Below are 24,823 nucleotides of genomic sequence, written 5' to 3' on the forward strand. Positions count from 1 at the left end.
CTACTTTTGACCCTGCTGATGAACCTCCAACGTATCACCAATAGGTCCTCACTTTCAACCTTCTGCCCCAGCCTCTCTGCTGTCACTCCCACTTCAGCAAACTCTTTTCTCCCCTCCAATCACTAGATCAAAAACCCAAACCACCGCCCTTCCTCAAATCATTGTCCCCTTGTGTGAGGTAGCAGGTACTGAAGGCATTGTCCACTTTTCTATGGCTGACCTTTCCCAAATTGAAAAAATGACTAAGCTCATATACTTCCAACCCAGTTATATGTATCAAAGAATTTCAATATTTAACACAGGCCTATAGCCTCACCTTCCATGATGTCTATATGATCCTCTACAATACTTTACTTCCTGAGGAGAGGAGACAAGTGAACAGGCTTGCACTCATGGAGACGAGATCCATCAGACCAATCCAGCACATACCAATGGGCCCCAAGCAGTTCCAGACAAGACCCCTCTGGGATTACAACACCAATAATGGCCTCACAAACCAAGATTATTTCACCACTTGTATTCTAGCAGGCCTAAAAGGGGCAGCCCAGAAAGCAGTCAATTCTGAGAAACTTCAGGAAATTATCCAAGATAAACATGAGAACCCAGCCTTTCTGGACCGCCTTACTAAGGCTCTCCTGCAATACACTAATTTGGACCCAGAAACCCTTGATGGCTGACAGTTACTGATGAGTTATTTCTTTACCCAAAGTTTTCCTGATATTCAGATCAAACTTAAAAAATTAGAACAAGGCCCCCTCACTCCCCAGACCAAGATTCTTGCTACTGCTTTTAAGGTCTATCACAACTGAAATAAGAAGGCTAAACACCTAAAGTGCCACATGATGGCTCAGGCCCTCCATGGGCCCTCTCAAAACTCATCTCCTATGTGGCAAGATTATCCCCCAAATTTAGAACCCCCTAGGGCCTGCTTTCAGTATGGACAAGAAGGACATTGGATCAGGACCTTCCTCAATCCATGGTTGCCTACCAGACCATGCCCACAATGTTCCATGATGGGCCACTGGGCTTTTATTGTCCCTGTACCTGAAGGGGTGCTCAGCCAGGCCCTAGCCCCGATAATCTCATGGGACTGGCCACTGATGATTGATGGGGCCTCCTGACTCCTCTCCCAACAAGTCCAAACACCATGCTGGAATCCAGGGTCCAAATTACGGTTGATGGTTGCAAAATTCTTTTTTTATTAGACATTGGAGCAACATTCTCAGTGTTACAGGAGTTTTGGGGATCCTTACTTCCCTCTCAGTCCCCTAATGTTGGGGTAGGAGGAAAAACAATATATCCCAAAACCACCCCACCCCTACCCTGCTTATTTAGACCACCATTCTCACACTCCTTCCTGGTGATGCCCCAATGCCCCATTCCCCTATTAGGCAGGGATATTCTATCTAAATTTAAGGCCATGATTTCCTTTCTGCTGTTTTCACCATCCTCCATCCCCTCAATTATAGCCATGGCTACCCTACAGGCTACACCAGATCATTCCCTTCTGCATTTTCAAGATCAAGTAAAACCATTAATCTGGGACACAGAGACTCCATCCCTGGCTCAATGCCCCAAAGTTGAGGTACACTTAAAAATACCTATCACATTCCAAATAAGCCTCAGCATCCCCTCCTGATGTCCAGTCAAAAGGGACTACAACCCATCATTTCCAGCCTTCTCACAAAAGGCTTTCTTAGGCCCACACATTCATCATACAATACTCCCATTCTTGTAGTCAAAAAACCCAATGGGACTTATTGTTTGATCCAGGATCTTTGCCTCATGAACAAGGCAATCAAACCTATCCACCACTAGTTCCAAAACCATATACTGTTCTATACCTTATTCTGGCCTCAACTTCCTATTTTTCTGTTATAGGTTTAGAGGATGCTTTTTTCAACATTCCTTTGGTTCCACCTTCCCAAGACTTCTTTGCCTTTACCTGGACAGATCCAGATACTCAGTGATCTCAGCAATTAACATGGACTGTCCTCTCTCAAGACTTTAGTGACTGCCCACACATTTTTGGTCAGACATTGTCCACCAGTCTAAAGAGCCTCAACCTCCCTCTTTTGACTCTCTTCCAATACGTAGATGGCTTACTCCTCTGCAGTCGCTCCCTCAATATTTCCAAAACTGACACCAACACGCTTCTTAACTTTCTGGCTGATAAGGGTTACCAGATGTCTCCCCAAAAAGTACAATTATCACAAACCCAGGTCACCTACCTTGGAGTCCAACTTTCCCAAGATTCCAAGGCAATCACTTTAGATCAAAAAGCTCTAAATTGTGACTACCCCAATCCCCAAAACTAAGGAGAAAATCTTATCCTTCAAGCAAGATATCTTGGGGGCTGGAGTCCCAATTTCTCACTCCTGGCCAAACCACTATATGAAATGGCCAAGGGAGACAAACAGGAGCCCCTCCCCTCATCACCTAAATCTTATTTTCTCTCCATACAACAATTCCTCCTCCAAGCACCAGCCCTACATCTCCCAGACTTCCAATAAAACTTTCTTCTTTATTCATGAAAAAACAGGCTTAGCCCTTGGGATGTTAAGTCAAAATAAAGGCCCCACCTTTGCTCCTGTCGCTTACCTTTCGAAACAACTAGATCCAATTGTTAGGGGGTGGGCCCCATGCCTGCATGCTATAGCTGCAGCACACACTTTACTACAGGAGACAAATAAACTGACTTTGAGAGCACAAATATTATCATTTCCCTTCACACTCTGGAGGATCTTCTCACTTACAAAAGCTTAAAGACCTTTACTCCCTGCCACATCTTTTCCTTCTGGTCTCATTCCTCCATGATCCCCCCATTTCCTTTAGGGCCTGCTCAGCCCTAAACCCAGCCACTCTTCTTCCCCAAACTGAAAAACCTCCCTCCCATCACTGCCTTGAAGTACTAGAAAACCTTATCCCCTGCCTCACTCATATCCATCAAGGGCCTTTGCCTGATGCCACTTACACTTGGTTTACGGACGGCAGCGCCTTCACACTAGATGGTCATCATCATGCAGGATACTCTGTTATCTCCCTGACTGACCCACTCAGCATAAAATTTTCTACAATAGAGGCAAAATCCCTACCTCCACACACCACCAACCAGCAAGCTGAATTTATAGCCATCACTAGGGCATTTCACCTGGTGGCTGACCATTCGCGAAATTTATACACAGACTCTAAATATGTTTATCACATAATCCTCTCCCACTCTGCCACATGGAAAGAGAGAGGACGTCTTACAACTAGGGGCTCCACAGTCACCAATGCTGATCTCATTAGAACCTCACTCCTTCCACACCAACATGACTCTTCCTTCACCTGTTACAAGAGGCAATTCAAGGGCTTATCAGGAAGCCTAACTAGCAGCCCTTGCCCCATTGTACCCTAGCTCCAGTTATCCCACAACCCAAATCCCCAGTGTCAACCCGATTCATGCTCTCATACCTTGATTCCATCTTTCACACTAACTCCCAAAGCTTAAAAGCTTTTACAAACTCGTTTCTCACACTCAGCCCCAAGGATGTTCACTTTCTGAAACAGTTAACGTCTAACTGTTCCATTTGTAAAAGAACAAATCCTGAAACCCTTTTGAAACCTGGAACCTTCCCCACACATCAAGCACGGGGCCTCATTCAAGCCACCGACTGGCAGCTGGACTTACCAACATGCCACCAGTTTGCAAATTTAAATACCTACTAGTTCTAGTAGATACTTTCTCAGGGTGGGTTGAAGCCTTCCCAACTGCCAACAAGTGGGCTACCACAGTCGCCTCTATCCTTGTCTCTGAGACTATACCCAGATTTGGAATACCCACATCTTTTCAGTCCAACAACAGACCCAAATTCATTTCTCAGATTACACAGCATATTGCTAAAGCTCTTAATACCCCATGGTACCTGCACATCCCCTATCATCCACAATCATCTGGAAAGGTGGAGCATACCAACCAAACAATAAAAGAAATTGTAACCAAATTTACCCTTGAAATTCACCTAGATTGGGCCAAACTCCTTCCCCTCGACTTATTGTGACTTAGAGTATCACCAAGAAAACCCACCCTTCTCTCCCCATTTGAAGTCATGTATGGCCGTCCTGCCTTTTCCCCTGGTGTCATAGCTTCTCTGTGGACTCCACCAGAAAGTCTCTCTTTCCCTCTCCTCTCCTTTATACACTCTCACCTCTGGAAAAACCAAGAAACCCTACTCCCAGACCCCCAGAGGACTCATGCTTCTTTTCCCCTAATGCCAGGAGCCTGGGTATTCTTCTCTCCCCCACAACACCAAGATTTTCCCTTGTCAGCAAAATGGGAAGGTCCCCTACAAGTTACCCCATATACCCCCACCACTGTGAGGTTTCAAAAGTCTCCAACAACGCTAACTCCCTGGATTCACATTTCCAGGTTAAAACCTGCATCAGCTCCTGAGCCTGCGTCTGTGGATACCTCCTCTTCTTCTTCACTGGCATATGCCTGCAGCCCTTCTCCCACTAACCCACTGAAACTTTGTTTCACCAGGTCCTCCAAAAAACAATGAATAACCTCCAGATCTGGGTCTACCTCCCTTACCTCCTCTTAGCCTACACTGCCTTTTTCCATATCTCCTTCATTCAGACCCTACATATGGAAATTCACAGTAGTTGATCAATGGAAGGAAATGTCTTCTTTGATATAATGAGAGCAACTAAGAACAAAGCAGGGAGGAAGAGCAGGAAGAAAAGATTAACATTAAACAGATACATGAGGTGGGAGGGAAAGGGAGAGAAAAGGGAAATTGCATGGTAATGGAGGGAGATCCTCATTGTTATACAAAATTACATATAAGAGGTTGTGAGGGGAATGGGAAAATAAACAAGGAGAGATATGAATTACAGTGGATGGGGTAGAGAGAGAAGATGGGAGGGGAGGGGAGGGGAGATAGTAGAGGATAGGAAAGGTAGCAGAATACAACAGTTACTAATAGGGCATTATGTAAAAATGTGGATGTGTAACCGACGTGATTCTGCAATCTGTATTTGGGGTAAAATTGGGAGTTCAAAACCCACCTGAATCAAATGTATGAAATATGATATGTCAAGAGCTTTGTAATGTTTTAAACAACCAATAAAAAAAGGATCAATATCAAAAACTGAACAAAGTGCCATTTTTGACATGCCCCTCAACTCAACTGCCCCTATTACCATTTCTCTTGCAAATTCTTGATTCTACAAAACAGCCTGAATAGGACCCTATCTCTGCTATCTATTCAATCAGACCCAAGATTATTGTAAATGGTGTCCAGACACTTATAAAGGTTGTCCTTACTGGTCATGTAGAATCCATCATTATGACAGATACCAGAAACTAGATACCAATATGTTCCATTTGATACCTGAGGAGACTTGGCAAGAGGCCAGAGCACATGGAAGACGAGAAAATAGCATTTTGAACTAAAAATCTATGACCTAGCCCACCCATGATGGGCCTCAGGAGTCACAGGTGCCCCCTTTTGGGCTAACTACCAGACCAAACCCTCTGAATATTTATGGAAAGGGAGGAGCATAGTAACACAGGCCCCGACCAAGTCAACAATTTTTACCTCAGACATAGAGCACTCTGAGAATGTCCTAACAAAAAGACAGAGGAACTCCAAAGTCCCTCCTCCTCAGACCCCTCCAAACCCAGTTCTCAGATCCATACTTCGATCAAAATCATCCAAAACACACTGGCATTTCTAAACACGACAGTCCTCACCCTAAATCCACAAAACTGTTTTCTTTGTGCCTCCCTGGAAAGGCCCCTCCTGGCTGCAGTCCCCCTCAAATTCTCATATGATCTCTCCCCCACTGGCAGTAAAATGCCTCAAATATCCCTTTGTGGGAACCCACACCAGTAACACCAATTTCTCTTCCTTGCCCTGATGGCTCTGCATTAGCCCCTCGTCACACACCCAACATGACAGATGGTGGCATTACAGGATTGCTTCTACAAACAAATACACAAATCCTGGAGACTTTCTTTGGTGTAATGGAACCTTAATGACCTACAACCCTGACAATATAACCACTCCCTGTTTTGTTGTCCAAGTAACCCCTCAACTTACTTTATATAGCACCACAGAATTTGAACACTTTTTCTCTCACTCTACTTCCCCACGCAGTAAGCATGAAGCCTTCCTGCCTATTCTGATAGGAATCTCCATAGCTGCAACTGTAGTAGTGGCTGGAGTATCGGGTGGAGCTACAGGGCACTCTATCTGGACTGAAGATGACCTTCACAAAAAGCTTCAAGCAGCTCTCAATGCTACAGCAGAGTCACTTTCCTCCCTCCAGAGACAGGTCACCTCTCTGGCTCAGGTGGTTCTCTAAAACCAAGGAGCATTAGACTTATTGACAGCTGAAAAGGGAGGTACTTGCCTATTTCTAAGGAAAGAGTGCTGCCATTATGTGAATGAATCAAGTCTAGTAGAACAGAATGTTAACAAACTCACTGACTTTGCAACCCAACTGACTAAAACTACTTCCCAAACTTCTTTTCTGGAATTCTTTCCGAATCCCTTTGTCACCTGGCTCATGCCCTTCTTAGTCCCTTTTATAGGCATAATACTCTTCTGCACTTTCCTCCCATGCATAATATAGTTCCTCCAAAACCAGATGAACACAATTTCTAACCATACCTTTAACCAGCTTCTTCTCAGGGACTACCAACTGCTTCACGACCTAGATGACTCCAACTCCTCTCAAGGAACTCGCACCCGATGCTGACAATGCAAAAACTACGGCCAATCAGACAGCGAGAGACAAGGAACCCAGAGAAATTCTTAGCCTGCCACCCTGAATTTTTGAGCCTTTATGCCCTTTTAAGCCTCCTCATGGCCCTTGGCCTCTTCTCTGCTAGTCCTGCAGCGTGGAACTCCTGCCAAAAACTGACCTTTGCTTTAATCCTCATGCTATTTTTGCTCACTCTGATCCTCTTCAGGTGCTGGTGATGCCACGGGAAGACAACACTTTCAATACTTCCTAGAGTCCCTGCAACAGGACCAGTGGCTGATACCAAGGATCTCCTCCACCCAGGACTGGTTTGATGCCATTGATGACTTATGGCTTCAAGGAATTCTGTGGACTTTACCCCTGCTGAAATAACAGTCTATAGCATCTGGGTGTTATTTCTAGCTGCCCTGGTGTTCCCAGACCTGTCCCCCAGAAATTCCTCCACTTTCCCTCATAGGTTCTATACTGCCCCAACATTAAGCAGGAAGTAGCTGGATGATTTTATGCCGCCCCCATGTCACTTAGAAAAAAAAAGGGAGGAATGTTATGTGCAGGACAGGCTAAACTAAGTTGTATACAGGGCATACTAAACAAGTGTTAGCTGCAGGATGACCTGGCCACAAAAACCCCCTCTGTCTGGTTCTTTATCACCTGTTTCCATCAAGTCCCAAAGCTCAAGCCCCCACTCAAGGCTGAATACTTAACCAACCTTGTGCCAACAAGGCAGCTTGCAAACCCAGAGACCCTATTAGATTTAGGCAGAACAGCAGAAGGGCTATAAAAACCTTCCCCTGCCAGGCGCTCTCTCTCTCTCTCTCTCTCTCTCTCTCTCTCTCTCTCTCTCTCTCTCTCTCCTCTTTTTTACTGCTGCAATAAAGATCTCTTGGTCACTCCGAGTATTGTGGTCACTTTCCTTTCACAAATACATTTGCAAATTTATTCCTTCAACAAATGTTTACCAACATCTAAGGCTTGCCAAACACTGTTCTCAGGGTACCAGCAAGGTCCAAAGTAAAAGGCCAGACAGAGAACCTGAGAACTTTCATTTTCACCCCAATTTGGCCTTGGCCTTCTTACTCTCCTACCAAGTTTTACACACCTAGAACCTAAAAGCAGCATTCCAAGGCTCACATCAAGTCATTATCAAAACCATTACCCTAGGGAGGAATCACCCCTTAGATTCATTTGATAAAATCATGGTCTCCTGTTTTTAAATAGGCAGAAATCCCCTTATCAAGAATTCTCAGTCAAGGCACTAGTTTTAACAATGGTGATGATTTGGCCACTGCCCAAAGTGAGGTTAAAAACTTTCAAGGATTGCTTTGCCTGGGATCAGAGACCAGAGGCTTGTGATATTTTAGAAATTATATACTAGATTTTGTATGTACTATAGTTTTTCTCAGGTTAAAGTCCATACCTTCATGGGATTCTCAAAGTTGTTCAACCAAAAAGAACAGCTGTGATTAAGAACAGCTCCCAACAGTTGAATAGTCCAGCTTTTGAGGGACAAGTCCATGTAGTCACTACTAGGTTATCTGAATTGAAACCCAGCTGTCCTGACCCCTAGGCCTGTGCTCTCAATGCCCAATACTTACTCTGAGTTCTTTGAAGGCTTTACCTAGAGTGGAGAACTGGTGGCCCTGGTGAGCCTCAATGAACAGACACAGGAAACAGATGAGCTGCCTATCTTTCTAGCAATTGGGGCTAAAATCAGCTCCTGGCTGGACACTTCCTCTGGGTCACTCTCTGCTTCCTATTCTATTTCTGGGTGAAATTTGCTTTCTGCCTTGGTGGCATCTCCTCCCTCCTCAGACTCTCCTTGGTTGTCTTCCTCTGCCTCCTTTTCTTGTGCATCTTCCATTTCCTTCTCAGGGCCCTCCTCACTCTTTGTGTTGCTCTTGTCCTCACTCTCTTCCTCAGCCTCACTCTCATCCTCTGAGTCATTGTCCCCCTCCTGCTTGCTTGCTACCTTCCCCTCCTGTTCCACCTTGGCCTGACCTCTTCTTCTAGGCCTCTCCCTGCTGGCTGGCAAGGTCCAGTCCTGGATTTCATGAATGTGCCCAGCCAGGTAGTGACCTAGGAACTTCTGCCTGTGCGTTTGGCATTGCAGTGGCCGTAGCAGAAGCCACATTCTCTGTTTCCTTCCTTGCCGCAGAGACTTTTCTGAGTGGCACTCGTCATGTGCTCTCATAGGGCAGATTCTTCAAGGCCACACGTACTCAGCAGGCCAGGTGGGTGCTGTGCCACTGTGGCCTAGGCCTTGGGCCTTCAGACTCATTAGCTTCCCTTCTTCTGGTGCTGGGTCCCCTCAGTGGGAGTCACCACCATGATGGGCCATGAGGGGTCCTGGTGCAGAACTTAGAGCATAGGGCCTTCCCACTGGCTCCACCTGCTTCCTGGACACTGTGTGTGTGTGTGTGTATTTTGCAGGAATTGGAGCCAGGGCCTTGTGCATACAAAGCATGTGCTCCAATAGTGAGCCACACCCAGCCCTATGTATAACTTTTCCTCTCAGCATAATGTTTAGGAGACTTAGCTGTGGTGTTCTGTGTACTAGTACTTTATATTTTTATTATTGTTGATCACGGTCCATTGTATGATTATATAAAAAATGTTTTGTTTTCTGTTGATAGATGTTTGTATTTTGTGGAACTTTTGGCTATCAGGAATAATGCTGCCAGGAATGTTCTTGTAGAAGTCATTCATGGGCAGTGAACTAATCTCTCTTGAGCATGTGGTGTAGTCCTGAGTCCTAGAGTAGGTGTATGTTTGGTTTCATAAGGAACTAACAAATAGCATGCATGAGAGTTCCAGTGACTGCATATCCTCAGCAACCCTTGAGATTGACCATTGAAATTCATTAACCATTTTGTAGTTTTAATCTGCATTTCTTGGGTCATATCCTGAGCACCCCTAGGATCTATGTTGGTTGTTAGAATGTATTTTGTGAAATGCTTGCTCAAGTGCTTTGTTCATTTTAACGTTGAAATATCTTTTACTTATGGATTTTTAGGGTTCCTTTGTATATTCTCTATATAGATTCTGTATTAGTTGATAGCTGATGTATTTACAGCCTTAATGATATCTTTTGATAATGAGATGTTTATGATTTTAATCGGGGCTGATTTACCAATTTTCTGTTTTGGTTTAATGCATTGAGTCCTGCAATATAAGAAATCCTTACCTACCCCAATCCAATATCAGAAAAAAATTTGTTTTTGATTTTGAATATAGATGTAGACTAAATCTAAAAAACATTTTTTGTGTGTGTGTGTGTATAGCTTGGATGAAGGACAAGAGTTTATTATTCTCCAGGCTCGTGTTATTCCAACACCATTTTAAAAAATGCCATCCTGCCCTATGTGATTGCAGAGGTGATCTTAGATGTAAATTAAGTAAACATACAGTAATCCCCTTCCTCTTGATTTCCCTGCCTGCTGCAGCCAGGGGCGACCTCTGCAGAAGGGGCTCGCTCAGCTCAGGGGCAGGGTAAGGGGACTCGAGGTACAGTTTGTTTCATTTTCATAATTACACATAGAGGGTCACTGGCGGGGAAGAGGTGGGAGATGCCCTGGAAAACTGAGGCGCTCTGCCCTTTGGATCCTTCTGTTGGCCCCCAGGTCCCTCCAGAGTCTAGTCAGCCCTGGCCCACGTCGCACTGCGCTGGCTTCGGGTCTGCCTGGGACCCCACCTCAGTGGCCTGACCTAGGAGACCAAGGTCCCTGGGACCTCACCCGCCCAGCTGGCGCCTCACCTCAGAGGGCAGTGCTCCCTCAGAAGCCCCAGGAGGCTGCCGTTGACCTACAGGTTACCCAGGCGCCGCAGTCAGAGACGCCAGCTTCCAGAGGCGGGAGGAACTTGGTGTGGGTCCCTCCAGCCTGGGAGCGCGACGAGAGCCCTCAGAAAGGCTGGAGAGACACAGCAATGGCTGCTGGAGGGCTCCTTACTGAGAGCTGGAGCAGGCTGTGAGGGGCCCCGCCTGGCAGGAGAGCGTTATCTGCCAATCTCCTCTGCTTTGCATATTCATGAGACTGACTCCGCCTCCTGTTCCTGAAAGCCCGTATGAAACATATGTCAAGAGCTATGTAATGTTTTGAACAACTAATTAAAAAAAATAAAAATAAAAATAAAAAAAAAAGAGAAAAATACATTATTCAAAAGGAAGCATCACCTCGCCCAGGAAGGCCTGGCTGATTATTTATGAGGAAGTCTCGCCCCGCCCAGGAAGGCTGGGCTGATTATTCATGAGGCAGCGTCGTCGGGCCCAAGGAGACTAGTTGATTATTCATGAGGAAGCGTCGCCCCGCCCAGGAAGGCGGGGCTGATTATTCATGAGACAGAGAGGTCAGTTTGGAAAAGGCCCAGGAACCAGGGCAACAGGGTGAGAGGGAGGCTTTGACCTTTGAGGTGAGCGCTGTCCTGGGCCCTGTCTCCAGAGAAAGGGCACTTGGGCCCTGTTAGTTCAGAGCTCTTCATGTTGAAATTTTCTTCTTGAAATTGGAAGTTCAATTTTAAAGTTTTCCCCGAGGGACCTAAATTTTCCGATGAGAAGCAGAAACACGGGGCTGAGGGGGCGACAGAGGGGAGGCCATGGGTGACCCACGACTTTCCACCAGGAAAAAATTCCAAACTACAGAAAGGAGATGGAGAAGGAAAGAGAAACACAGTGGGACCCCTGCATCCTGCCATCTAGCAGTTTAAGGTTCTTTTTGGAGGAACTGCAGGGACAGGCCTGGGTGAGGGCCCTGCAGCCATCATTAGCCACCAGGCAGCCACAGGCTGTGCCCTGGGAGGAGGCGCCTGTGGAGCTTTGGGGGTCTTCCTGGACCTGCCAGGTTCTCTCCGCCATTGGCGAGTCCCCTTGTATCCACTGCCTGTTGCAGACCAAGAAATGAGCCAGGTGGCCCCCAGTCCCCTGGGACCGCCTGGCTCCTCTCTGACCTTATGGAGGGTTTGCCCCTTAATCTCTGTTGACTTCAGTCCTCCCAACAGACCAGGGCAGCCAGTGTTCTGGACCTCAAGACTGCCCAATCACCAAAATGTGCCAGGTGTGCCCAGCGCTCCACTGGCTGTGCTCACCTGGAGAAAAGGAAGGAAAAATGGTTGTTGCCCTGAAGGGGTTTAAATCTCATTAGGGTGAGACTCCACTCTCTCCCCCATGAACTCTGAGTCCCTTGAGATGGGAAACATGACTTCCAGCTTCTAATCCTGCAAGATGGCTGGACAGGGCAGTTGCCTAGTGAAGGCTGAATGAGTAATTGAAGTAGCATGAAACAGATTTTTCAAGACCAAAAGAGCATGAACAAATATCCAGTCAACAGAGTGGCAACCATTTACTCTGAGTGAGCCTGAGTAGAGAATTATCAGGGCCAATTGGAGTTTGCTAAGCTGGTGAATAATAATGTATTGAAACAAGCTCTGTGACAAGTCAAAATCACTGGGTGAACTCTGGCAAACCAAGTTCCCTTGCTGAGCTTCACTTTCCTTTTCCTTATGGCTTTATGGTTTACATTTTAATCCATGATCATTTTGAATTAATATTTGTATCTGGTGTGAGTTTTAGTGTGAGGTTCTTTTCCCCTCCCCTTTCCTTCCTTTCTCTCTGGCTGGGACATTCTCATGTTCTACAACTATTTCTTGAGAAGACTGTCCTTCCTTTGCTAAGTTCACTTTCCTCTTCTTTCAAATGAAGGGGTTGGATTTATACTAGAGGAAATCACTGTACCCTTTTGGCTTTACAAATCTTTTGAACCCACTTTTTCTGATGTGCACTTCCTTTGAGCAAAGCTATCCTTCATATCATATATATGTAAAAAAGGTCATCTAGTTGAAATTCAGAATTCATCTGTTGGATATTGTTCAGTTGATAGATTTTCCTGTAAAAACTATGGTTTTAGAAGTTTGATGAAAATGTATAGAAATTCTTAGTATTAAAAAAAAAAAGAAATCATTAGTCTATCAAGCATGACTTTTTTGGACAAACTTAATAGATTGTGGGTTTTGCTTCACTTGGAATGGAGGGGGAAAGATGGTTTACTTCTCAATTAAAAAAGCAACAGCTGGTTAATCTTTGTATTGGATTCACAAACTGAAGGGGTAAAATAGTAATTGTTCCATGATTATAAAATAGAGTGAGGTAGAAGTCAAGAGGTAAGGCTGGAGTCAATTTTTTTCCCTCAAAGGATCACAGAAATATTTATTGTCAAGAAGATCATTAATCCTCATCATAGAGAAAACATATCAAACAAGAGTTTGTGGATCCAGTATTCAAACAAATATATAAGCAAAAGACATTTTAGAGTTCTGTTCCTAAAGTCTATAGTTGTGAAATATCTTTTTAGTTTTTAGATAATGAATCAGAATAAGGTGATACAATACATGTCAGAACTATTCTCTGAGAATGGGTGAACTCTAGAGTCATACTTCCTGGGGCTGCCAGCTTGTGAGCTTTCAAAATTAAGAGAGCTTGTACTTTAGTAGGAGATCTCCACAAAACACCTGCTCACAGGGAGAAACAATAGTAGTAACCAAATACTAGAGGTTGAAAGGGCCTGGTTATATGGAGGAATGATTAGGGTCTTTTTCTTGGAACAAATTCATCCTAAAACACGAGAAAAAGTCTCAACCATGTTTAGACACAAGCAAGTAAGGAAGCCCTACACCTAAGGAGGTACTGATCACTGCATCATATTAGATGAAGTGAAAGAAAAAGGGAACTTTTATTTTGAGGAGTTAGTCTACAAAAACTCCTACATTGTAAATCAAACCTTTTGTGTTCTAATTCTCACTTCTGTCACTCTATGTCTGACTATCCGGGGGTCAGTCCAGGATTTTGGGGGATCTAGATTTCCTCACCTACAAAATTAGTTATTTGGACTAGATGACATTTCTCCTACCTCTAAAATTGTGTGACCTTTTCCTAGACCATATATTCTTTCTTTCTATACTGCTTCTCCACTGGTTCAGCAAATATTTATGGAGCCACTATTTTGTTCCTGTACTGTGACACAATGGGTCACATCTTATATAATTTATAAGAACTGTTCAAAATAGGCAAATCCATAGAGATGAAAGGTAGATTAGTAGTTACTGGGGGCTGGTAGAAGAAGACAGTGAGAGTGATGATTAACGGGACTGGAGTGTCTTTTTGGAGTGATGCTGGGTTTGGGATATTTCCTATGAACAAAATCATAGTATGTGGCCTTGGGTATGCTTCTTGTAGTGTAATGTTGTCCTGGTCTGTTTATGTTGTAGCATGTAGCAGTACTTCATTTCTTTTTTGGCTGAGTAATATTCCATTGTATGGACATAGCCCATTTTATTTATCCATTCATGAGTTATTTGATTTGTTCCACATTGGGACTATTAGGAATAATACTGCTGTGAATATTATTGTGCAGGGTTTTGTAGATATGTTTTCTTCCCCCAATATATGCCTAGGAATGGAATCGCTGGGTCATTGCCACATGCACCCATTCTGCACTCAGGCCTGTGATCCCTTGTCATTCTGCCAGAGAAACTATCATGTCTCCAGACACAGGTCGTTATCTCAACTTCCTTTGTTCTTGTTAAGAAGACCAGCTTAGAAGCCCCAGAAACCAATTACTTACTGTGAATGTGGGATTTGTATCTGTATGGGGTCCTCACTTACCCAGCCTAGTCCTTGTGTTGAGCTATAGTCAAGCATCAACTGCCACATCCTCAGCTCTCTGAGAAAGATTGGGTAGTGATCTGAGTTTGGATTTCATTTGCAATCCTTTAGCTATTCTGTGTGGCAGCTCCTACTTCTTCTTTCTTTAGTTTCCCAAAGCATTGCTTTCTGATTATAATATATATATATATATATATATATATATATATATATATATATATATATATATATATATATAAAATTTGGCATCATAATGTTTACTTAAAGAGCCTCTCCATTATTCAGAGAGGCAACAGGTCCTGTAGAATTCCCAGAGGAATAAAGTGCCTGGCTTCAAGATGCTGCAATGTACCTGGCACCCAAGAATGGGTCTGCGGCAACAAAGTTGAGGAGTGGAAACCCTTCCTCTGCTGCTGGCTGTGTTGCATTCTACAGCAGTTTCCTTTCTTTGCATTGCTGCACATAACCCCTCCACCCCCCTGTGCTGGTGCTGCTGGTCACAGTGGAGAATTTTGACTCCTATGGGATCAGTGGCCTCTCAAGTAGTTTTTATTGACAGCTTTTTGTTTGCTGTGCATCTCATTGGCTTGCTTACCAACACCAACTAGATTTTGTTTCTATCATATCCAAACCAGAACACATTTGGGTATTCTGAGATTTTACAGAGCATGTAATTTTTGTTACATGAACCTAACCTAACTTGTATTCTCATATGAAGTAATGCAAATCTACTTTTGTTCTAGTGGCGCTATTTTGGTCACATATAAGCAATTTTGGTTCATTTTACAGGGTGAATTCAAGTTTTTTTTTTTAAACTCAGTTTGAGCTTCATTTCATATCAGTGATAGCCATTTTAATTTATCTGAATAAAACATTTTTTTTGTCACTGTGTGTTACAAAGCTTCCCCCCACTCCCTTCATTCTTAAGAGAAAGCAAATCTTCTTTGGTTTATGTTTATGGCTTCTCTCCTCCTTTGAAAGCAGGGGCTAACTGATCATTGGCACAAATTAATGTTCTAGAATCTACCTTCATAATTAGAGTCTTGGATGTGAAGAAGTGAAGACTATATGTCAGGGGCTTTAGGTCTCTGCAGAGTTGAAGGGGGCAAGGTGAAGAGGGAGCAAGGTGAGGGAGAAGTGAACCTCTGCCTCTGTTCTCCTAGAGAAGATCGGCTTAGTCCTGTTTTGTATTTTGAGATACAATATAAGATCATGTTTACACAAGGAAGAAATGGTTCCACTTAACTTTAAAAAATAAAAATGGCTTAAAATATATTGCTAGAGGTCATATAGATAGGAATCAGGCTTTCTTTGCAGTTGCTGGATCTAAGCCCTTCAGCCCACACACGGGGGGGGGGGATTGGCTACATGTTTACTAACTTCTCAGAATCACAATCACACACACCACACACCACAAAATAGGCAAAAACAGGCACTTCTCTTAGGGGTGTGTACATTTAAAGTTTAGATGAAATATGGTAAGTGGTTTTGCTCATTTTTTAGAGTAAATGGGAAAAATTTTTGGGACAGAATCAGGTTTTCTTATCTTTAAACCGGGGCAAATATCTCATAATTATCTTTGTGTCTCCTTTTGGGACCTTATCCAGAAAGTATACAAATTATTAATATTCCCATGTAGAAGAATGACAGGGGACTCAACTTTTGTGCAGCCATGGATATCTTAAGATACACGCTTTGGATGTGTTACTCCATATAATATTAGGCGGTTACCACCAGCACTTCCAGTAAGCAAATCTGCAGGCCAAGCTGATGACACTCTACACACAGTGAAGCATTCATTCACCAAGGATGTTTTAAGAAGACATGATTAGGGAAGGGATACCAAGGGGTGGAAGAGCAGGAACTGTAATGCCAGGCAGATGTACATGGGAGAAGAGGCTCAGAGAAAATAACAACAAAAAAGAAACCTTGGAACCTGTCTCCTCATCAGTAAAAGAAAAATCATAATAACCATTTGCAGTGTTGTTCTGTTAGAAATAATGTAGAGAAAAACAGCTAAGAATCGATACATCATAGATATCACCCAGTCAGCAGATAGTGTGGTGTGGTTCACTGACCTCATGATGACTTGCTTGGCCAGTGGCATAGCCACTGTGGACTGCTGTAGCCATGTGCCATTGACAACTGTTACTCTTGTGGCAATTTTACTTCCCATCCTGCAGAAGAGCAGTGCCTTTGGGGACCTAGCCCAGGGTCTTGAACACATTGAATACTTGATGGAGGAAATTGAGTTCATCCACAAGTATTGGCTCAATGTGTCTCTTCAGAGCCAGCCTCCAGTTCCCATTGTATTGGTGAGACTTGTGCCACCATCACACTGGGGAAGGACGTTGCCTTCTTACTGGCAAATGAGACGCAAATGATTCTGAATTTTCAAAAAAAACTTTACTATGTAACATCTATACGGGTTATGACCTGTGTATCAGGATCACAGGCTTGACTTTGACTCCTTTTTCTAATACCTGGCCCCTGAAGCTCTCACTTTCAGTGACAGTAGGCTTCGGCCCTGAAGTAAAAGTCTATACATTGGGTCAGTTCACCCCTTGGGCCAGTGCAGAAAGGGAATAGAAGTGGACCTGCCTTTCAGGAGCCTTGAGAAAGGGGTAGGAGGCCGAGTGGGACAGCATGTGAGGAAAGTTCAGGGTGTGGAGGGGAGGGGCAGAGGGGATCTCTGGAAAGACAATCAGGAAGGGCGATGGGGTCTGGAGCTCTGGCATCCCCTTAGGTGAGGGCTGCTGTGGGACCACCAGAGCAGGTTGGAGGGGAACAGGGTCTTCTGCCTCGGGGCTGCTGCCTCTGAAGGCATGACGCCTGTCTTCAAGGGTGTGCGGCTCTGATGGAAGATCCGGAATTTGGAGTTGAATATCAGTATAGGCAACAGCCCGGGGAGGGTCTATTCTGATGGTGGCCGTCATGCCATATCTGCTTCGTTTGTTGACCCAGTAGAGCAGTGGACTATAACTGAAGGTGGCAGCTGGGCACGCTGTCTCCTCCGCAGGTTCTTCCTCCAGTGGAGTAAGAGCATGCAGCCACCAGTTATCACCGTGCAGAGCCCCAACGATCCGAAGTACCATGGGACTCATGCTGAGGCAGTAAAAAAAAAAAAAAAAAAAAAAGAGGCAAGCTGACTGACAGCTCTAGCTTGGGACCTGAACTATTTCTCATTCCTCTCCTGGATTTGGCTCATTCTTCCTCTCACTCCTTCCCACCCTTCTCAAAGACATGCCTAATAATTTCCTGATTCAGTCAAAGCTATATTTGCAGGGCACATAAGAGACCCCATTGGCCTTTTTCAGATAAGGAACACTAGGTGTAGAGTGGCCACACCTGCCCAGACTCAAGACAGGCCTTCTGGCTCCCAGTCCAGGACCCATGCAGTCATTCAGACCGAGAAGCCTCACTAAGGGCAAGGACCTCAATTGTATCTTTTCTGCTTGGGCAGAACATGGTCTCTGCCTTCGAGGAGTCCTTAGTTTTCTAGAGGAGTCTGTCTCTTAACTAAATAGCATTCCATTCAGACAGCCACCACCCCATCCATGCAAAGGGTCTTTCCTGAAAGTTTGTCGCTCACACTCAAAAGTTCTGGGTGTACTTACAGCCAGGGAGGCCCAGGTCCTCCTTTTGCGAATCCATAAAGTTCACTCTGGTTACCAGGCCTATGGCTCTGCAAAGAGTGAACCCACCCACTACTCTGCCCACCAATGGGAGTCCCCAGAAGGTCCCAGTCCCATTGTTCTCTAAAGATGAGATCACTGGGTTCTGAGCATCAGGAATTCTTGGGCTGGTCCTTGTAGAGTGGTTGGCAGTTGATGGAATAAGGGACTCCATCTTATGACATCTCATGAGCATGTTGTCTTCCATGAAAGACTGGTCCACCATTGAATTATCTGTTCCCAACTTTGTGTGGTGAACTCACAGGAAGCCCCCAGGAAAGGGTCCTTACTCCCTCAGGAGCTTCTACTTGTGTTTTCAGTTGTTAGGGAGCCATTTTCCAGTGGGGAGTGGGGCAGGGAGGACAGTGTGCATTGGACATCCCTACCCTCGAGAAGTGTCTTACCTAGTTGTCAGGGAACAAAATAGCTTAGAAGAACCATGTGGTCCAAACCTCCTCCTTTGGCCCCTACCATCTCTGTTTTGTTTCTTCAACAAGTGTTTTTTGGGCATCATTAGGTCCTGTGGGATCTCCCCTGTATGTGATCTGCTTCTCTTTCCAGCTCCGTCTCCCCCGCTACCACCCATCATATACCTTTCAGCCATGGGCATGCCAGATTCCCACAGACTCTGCTTATTCCCCTCTAAACTTTGGCTCAGACTGCTATTTCACTCAGGAGTGTCGCTCACCACATTTCCACCACCGAACACCTCCTTATCCTCCCAGGTGGTCAGCTCCCCAACTCTGATACAAATAGTTCTTTCAGTTGATTCCCCAATTTCTAGAACTCTGAAGCAGATGAATTTGAAACAAATTGGTCCCAGGGACAGGAATCAAATTGATTTCAACAACTATAAATTTGTATAAAGTGGAAAATATAGTGTTCTACAGATTTAATATATTATTTTTAGAAATCTGCTCTATTTGAACTGGTATAAAAGTGATGCCCTTTTAAATAATACCACTCACCTACCATGAACAGCTAAAGTTCAGATAAGTATAAATTAAACTGAAAAAATTAACCTGATGCTCTGCCACTGAGGCTTATTTTAAAATCAACATATTTTCCATCCCCTTCTCCCCATCCCTAACCTGGAACAGGATTACTTTTTGTCCCCACTCAGTTATCTGTCCTTGAGCACACACCCACCACAGGAGTGAAGAAATTCAGAGTTGGAGATGGCAGCAGAAGACTTAAAAAATGGTTATATCCCAGATTAAGAAGTGAAATAGGATCGGGCACACCTGAAATCACATCTTTATTTATTTATTTTTTATTTATTTATTTGTTGTTCAAAACATTATAAAGCTCTTGACATATCATATTTCATACATTAGATTCAAGTTGGTTATGAACTCCCAATTTTACCCCAAATACAGATTGCAGAATCACATCGGTTACACATCCACATTTTTACATAATGCCCTATTAGTAACTGTTGTATTCTGCTACCTTTCCTATCCTCTACTATCTCCCCTCCCCTCCCTTCCCATCTTCTCTCTCTACCCCATCCACTGTAATTCATTTCTCTCCTTGTTTATTTTCCCATTCCCCTCACAACCTCTTATATGTAATTTTGTATAACAATGAGGGTCTCCCTCCATTACCATGCAATTTCCCTTTTCTCTCCCTTTCCATCCCACCTCATGTATCTGTTTAATGTTAATCTTTTCTTCCTGCTCTTCCTCCCTGCTCTGTTCTTAGTTGCTCTCATTATATCAAAGAAGACATTTGGTATTTGTTTTTTAGGGATTGGCTAGCTTCACTAAGCATAATCTGCTCTAGTGCCATCCATTTCCCTGCAAATTCTATGATTTTGTCATTTTTTAGTGCTGCGTAATACTCCATGGTGTATAAATGCCACATTTTTTTTATCCATTCATCTATTGAAGGGCATCTGGGTTGGTTCCACAGTCTAGCAATTGTGAATTGTGCTGCTATGAACATCGATGTAGCAGTATCCCTGTAGTACGCTCTTTTAAGGTCTTCAGGGAAAAGTCCAAGAAGGGCAATAGCTTGGTCAAATGGTGGTTCCATTCCCAGCTTTCCCAGGAGTCTCCATACTGTTTTCCAGATTGGCAGCACCAGTTTGCAGTCCCACCAGCAATGTACAAGAGTACCCTTTTCCCCACATCCTCTCCAGCACTTGTTGTTGTTTGACTTCATAATGGCTGCCAATCTTAATGGAGTGAGATGGTATCTTAGGGTGGTTTTGATTTGCCTTTCTCTGACTGCTAGAGATGGTGAGCATTTTTTCATGTACTTGTTGATTGATTGTATGTCCTCCTCTGAGAAGTGTCTGTTCAGGTCTTTGGCCCATTTGTTGATTGGGTTATTTGTTTTCTTATTGTTTAATTTTTTGAGTTCTTTGTATACTCTGGATATTAGGGCTCTATCTGAAGTGTGAGGAGTAAAAATTTGTTCCCATGATGTAGGCTCCCTATTTACCTCTTTTATTGTTTCTCTTGCTGAGAGAAAACTTTTCAGTTTAAGTAAGTCCCATTTGTTGATTTTTGTTATCAACTTTTGTGCTATGGGTGTCCTATTAAGGAATTTGGAGCCCGACCCTACAATATGTAGATCGGAGCCAACTTTTTCTTCTATCAGACGCAGAGTCTCTGATTTGATATCTAGCTCCTTGATCCACTTTGAGTTAACTTTTGTGCATGGTGAGAGGAGGGGATTCAGTTTCATTTTGTTGCATATGGATTTCCAGTTTTCCCAGCACCATTTGTTGAAGATGCTATCCTCCCTCCATTGCATGCTTTTAGCTCCTTTATCAAATACAAGATAGTTGTAGCTTTGTGGATTAGTCTCTGTGTCCTCTATTCTGTACCATTGGTCCACCCTCCTGTTTTGGTACCAGTACCATGCTGTTTTTGTTACTATTGCTCTGTAATATAGTTTTAAGTCTGGTATCGCTATACCGCCTGATTCACACTTCCTGCTTAGAATTGCTTTTGCTATTCTGGGTCTTTTATTTTTCCATATGAATTTCATGATTGCTTTATCCATTTCTACAAGAAATGCCGTTGGGATTTTGATTGGCATTGCATTAAACCTAGAGAGAACTTTTGGTAATATCGCCATTTTGATGATGTTAGTTCTGCCTATCCATGAACAGGGTATATTTTTCCATCTTCTAAGATCTTCTTCTACTTCTCTTTTTAGGGTTTTGTAGTTTTCATTGTATAAGTCTTTCACCTCTTTTGTTAGGTTGATTCCCAAGTATTTTATTTTTTTTTTTGAGGATATTGTGAATGGAGTGTTTTTCCTCATTTCCGTTTCAGAAGTTTTGTCGCTGATATACAGAAATGCCTTTGATTTATGCGTGTTGATTTTATATCCTGCAACTTTGCTGAATTCATTTATTAGTTCTAGTAGTTTTTTTGTAGACCCTTTTGGGTCTTCTAGGTATAGAATCATGTCATCTGCAAATAGTGATAATTTAAGTTCTTCCTTTCCTAATTTTATGCCTTTAATTTCTTTCGTCTGTCTAATTGCTCTGGCCAGTGTTTCGAGAACTATATTGAATAGAAGTGGTGATAGAGGGCATCCCTGTCTTGTTCCAGATTTTAGGGGGAATGCCTTCAATTTTTCTCCATTGAGAATGATGCTAGCCTGAGGCTTAGCATAGATAGCTTTTACAATGTCGAGGTAAGTTCCTGTTATCCCTAGTTTTTCTAATGTTTTGAACATAAAGGGATGCTGTACTTTGTCGAATGCTTTTTCTGCGTCTATTGAGATGATCATATGGTTCTTATTTTTAAGTCTATTGATGTGGTGAATAACATTTATTGATTTCCGTATATTGAACCATCCTTGCATCCCAGGGATGAATCCTACTTGATCATGGTGCACAATTTTTTTGATGTGCCTTTGTATCCGATTCGCCAGAATTTTATTGAGGATTTTTGCATCTATGTTCATCAGAGATATTGGTCTGTAGTTTTCTTTCTTTGAGGTGTCTTTGTCTGGTTTCGGAATCAGGGTGATGTTGGCCTCATAGAATGAATTTGGCAGAGCTCCTTCTTTTCTATTTCCTGAAATAACTTGAAAAGTATTGGTATTAATTCTTCCTTAAAGGTTTTGTAAAACTCCACTGTATACCCATCCGGTCCTGGGCTTTTCTTGGTTGGAAGCCTTTTGATTGCTTCTTCTATTTCATCTATTGTTATTGGTCTGTTTAAGTTGTGAGTATCCTCCTGACTCAGTCTGGGCAAATCATATGACTTAAGGAATTTATCAATGTCTTCACTATCTTCTATTTTATTGGAATATAGGTTTTCAAAATAATTTCTAATTGTCTTCTGTATTTCTGTAGTGTCTGTTGTGATATTGCCTTTTTCATCCCGCATGTTAGTGATTTGAGTTCTCTCTCTTCTTCTCTTCGTTAGCATGGCTAAGGGTCTGTCGATCTTATTTATTTTTTCAAAGAACCAACTTTTAGTTTTGTTAATTTTTTCAATAGTTTCTTTTGTTTCAATTTCATTGATTTCCGCTCTGATTTTAATTATTTCTTACCTTCTGCTACATTTGCTGTTGTTTTGCTCTTCCTTTTCTAGGGCTTTGAGATGAAGTGTGAGCTCATTTATTTGTTGTTTTTTCCTTTTTTTGAGGAATGACCTCCAAGCAATGAATTTCCCTCTTAAAACTGCTTTCATTGTGTCCCATAGATTCCGATATGTTGTGTCTGTATTTTCATTTATCTCTAAGAATTTTTTGATTTCTTCCTTTATGTCTTCTGTAACCCATTGATCATTCAGTAACATATTGTTCATTTTCCATGTGATGTAGGATTTTTCCTTCCGTCTTTTATCATTGATTTCCAGTTTCATTCCATTATGATCAGATAAAATGCATGGTATTATCTCCACCCCTGTATATTTACTGAGGGTTGCCCTATGGCATAATATATGGTCTATTTTTGAGGAGGATCCATGTGCTGCTGAGAAAAAAGTATATCCACTTGATGATGCTTGATATATTCTATATATGTCAGTTAAGTCTAGGTTGTTGATTGTGATATTGAGTTCAACAGTTTCTTTATTCAGCTTTTGTTTGGAGGATCTGTCCAATTGTGAGAGAGGTGTGTTGAAGTCACCCATAATTATTGTGTTGTGGTCTATTTGATTCTTGAACTTGAGGAGAATTTGTTTTATGAACGTCGCAGCACCATTATTTGGTGCATAAATATTGATAATTGTTATGTCTTGTTGGTGAATGGTTCCTTTTAACAGTATATAATGTCCTTCTTTATCCCTTTTGATTAATTTAGTCTTGAAGTCAATTTTATTTGATATGAGGATGGCCACCCCTGCTTGCTTACGAGGACCTTGTGCATGGTATATTTTTTCCCAACCTTTCACCTTCAGCCTGTGGTCTTTTCCAATCAGATGTGTCTCCTGGAGGCAGCATATTGTTGGATTTGTTTTTTTAATCCATGTTACCAGCCTATGTCGCTTTATTGGAGAGTTTAAGCCATTAATGTTTAGAGTTACTATTGATATATGGTTTGTACTTCCAGCCATGTTTGATTATTTATCTTCTTCTTTTTTTTTTTTTTTAATTTAGTTTGTTTCTCCATGGTTAGCTTTCCCCCCGCCCTCTGTCTTTATAGAGGCACTTCCCACTGATGGTTTTGGTTATTGTTTTTCATTTCTTCCTCGTGTAGTGTTTTGCTCAAGATGCTTTGCAATGCTGGTTTTCTGGCTGCAAATTCTTTTAGCTTTTGTTTATCATGAAAGATTTTTATTTCGTTATCGTACCTGAAGCTTAATTTTGCTGGATACAGAATTCTTGGTTGGCATCCATTGTCTTTCAGTGTTTGAAATACGTTGTTCCAGGATCTTCTCGCTTTCAGCGTCTGTGATGAAAAATCCGTTGTTAACCTTATTGGTTTACCCCTGAATGTAATCTGCCTCCTTTCTCTTGTAGCTTTTAGTATTTTCTCTTTGTTCTGTATATTGGATATCTTCATAACAATGTGTCTTGGCGTTGGTCTACTGTGATTTTGTATGCTCGGTGTCCTGTATGCATCTACAATTTGTATATCCGTTTTCTTTTTTATTTCTGGAAAGTTTTCTGTAATTATTTCTTTCAGTAGGTTACTCATTCCCTTGGTTTGAATCTCTGTACCTTCTTCTATCCCGATGACTCGTAGGTTTGGTTTCTTTATGTTATCCCATATCTCTTGGATGTTTTTCTCGTGGTTTTTAACCAGCCTTTCTGAGTTGGCTAGGCTCTTTTCAAGATGATATATTTTGTCTTCATTATCTGATGTTCTGGCTTCTACTTGCTCCACTCTGTTAGTGATACTCTCAATTGAGTTTTTAATTTGGTTTATCGTTTCCTTCATTTCTAGAATTATTGTTTGGTTTTTTTTTTTTTATAATCTCAATCTCCTGATAAAGATGCTTAACTTCTTCTTTTATCTGTCTATGTAATTCATTTTCAAAGTGTTCTTTCACTGTTTGGATTTGCTGTCTCGTATCCTCTTTAAGGTTCCATTCCATCTGTCTAAGGTATTCCTTGAGTTCTTTATATGACCATTTTTCTGCTGACTCTAGGTCCTCCTGAATATTTAGGCTGTCCTTCATTGTTTGTACTCCTTTTCTTCCTTGCTTTTTTATGCTGCTCATGTTACTTCTTGTTCTGTTTGACTGCTGAGTTACTGTTTACTCTTATAGATTTATTTGATGCTTGAGAGGAAAGATATTAGAAGGGAAGGGAAGAAGTCACT

General features: G+C 42.6%; 1 pseudogene; it reads right to left on the reverse strand.

Moving 5' to 3' along the window:
* Positions 1 to 8,333: 8,333 nt before the first annotated feature.
* On the reverse strand, positions 8,334 to 8,937 carry LOC124081141 (tripartite motif-containing protein 44-like; annotated as a pseudogene).
* Between the last annotated feature and the right edge of the window lie 15,886 nt (positions 8,938 to 24,823).

Source organism: Marmota monax, unplaced genomic scaffold (assembly GCF_021218885.2).
Source record: "Marmota monax isolate L192 unplaced genomic scaffold, Marmota_monax_Labrador192_F-V1.1 WCK01_AAM20220418_F8-fsc00177, whole genome shotgun sequence".
Taxonomy (NCBI): Eukaryota; Metazoa; Chordata; class Mammalia; order Rodentia; family Sciuridae; genus Marmota; species Marmota monax.